This window comes from Myotis brandtii, unplaced genomic scaffold (assembly GCF_000412655.1).
Source record: "Myotis brandtii unplaced genomic scaffold, ASM41265v1 scaffold358, whole genome shotgun sequence".
Lineage (NCBI taxonomy): Eukaryota > Metazoa > Chordata > Mammalia > Chiroptera > Vespertilionidae > Myotis > Myotis brandtii.
Genome location: NW_005363772.1, coordinates 2,800,533 through 2,801,754, shown reverse-complemented (window position 1 = coordinate 2,801,754; position 1,222 = coordinate 2,800,533). Strand labels below are relative to the sequence as shown.

The 1,222-nt window shown below is 51.9% G+C and overlaps 1 protein-coding gene across 1 annotated transcript in view; it reads right to left on the bottom strand.

Moving 5' to 3' along the window:
* The window catches only part of SSPN (sarcospan), a 37,495-nt gene extending 36,300 nt beyond the window's left edge, over window positions 1-1,195 (bottom strand). The window contains exon 1 of the mRNA XM_005871825.2: window positions 1,175-1,195. The gene's annotated coding sequence lies outside the window, so the exon portion shown is untranslated. The remainder of the gene's footprint in view (window positions 1-1,174) is intronic.
* Between the last annotated feature and the right edge of the window lie 27 nt (window positions 1,196-1,222).

Sequence of the window (1,222 nt, the reverse complement as noted above, 5' to 3'; positions counted from 1 at the left end):
TATATATCTTAATATATATATATTAAAATTACAAACCAAATGTGGTGGCAGTGTGGCTCAATGAGAAAAGTGCACGTGTAGTCTGGTGCAAAAGGGAATTAACTTGGCTGATGTGGCAACTTTGCCAACTCATGACCCTCGGTTCTCTCATTTTAGAAATGAAATGAGAAGTCTCCGATTAAGAATGATGTGAGAATTAGAAAAAATATATATATGTAAGGCCTCTAGCAGGACAGGCACACAGTAGGTGCTCAATACATGGCACCCATTTCACATCAAAGAAGCCATTTAATTAAGCCAAGTATGCCGTGTGTCTCCACACTCACAACAGCTGAGCAGTGTTCTGCTCAGAACAGTACATCCATTAGCAGAGTCCCAAATAAACCTCGGCCAGGGCCAGAGCCCTGGGTTTATCCCACTGGAGACTCCAGCAGATTAAGGCTGTGCTCCCTGTATTCGCGTTTCCTGCTTTAGACCGCTATTTTGTAAAAATGTACTAATGGAACCTCAACTGCGAAGAATAAAATTAATGCGAACCAATAGGGCAACTCCAAGGGCAGAATTTTTCCAAACCTACTTTTTTTTTTTACTAAGATGAACTACTTCTCTGTTCGTTACTTATTTAGGGATGGGGTGGGGCCCAGGGACGAGGATAAGGAAAAAGCCAAAGTGGATCTGCTGTTGTTACGGGGGGAACTGTTCAATTGGATCAAAATAAACAGCCTTTGGCCTCCCCAGGTCCAGAGCGTGTTTAGAGTCAGGCCGGTTGGAGGCGTTTGGAGCAACAAGCAGGAGAGCAGGCGCAAGTCCTCGGGCGCCCAGCCTGGCCCCGGCAAACCCAGCAGGGCAGGCAGCCGGCACCGCGCGGAGGGCGAGTTAGCGGCGTGGAGCTGGGGAGGGGCGCATGCAGCTGGGTTAGTGGTGACTCGACCATGCGGCTCCGGCAAACCCAGCGCGGCAGGCAGCCGGCACCGCGCGGAGGGCGAGTTAGCGGCGTGGAGCTGGGGAGGGGCGCATGCAGCTGGGTTAGTGGTGACTCGACCATGCGGCTCTGCATTCCTGCTCGGCAAACGCGCTTAGGCAAAACAGACTTGATGCTTACAAGGATCCCAGCCCAAAATGGAGTGTCTCTGACTAGCAGGGAGGGGCTGATGCTCGCCATGAGGAAGCCCACCACGGTCACGGCGATGCCCAGGGCCAGCTGCAGCAGGGCGAGCAGCAG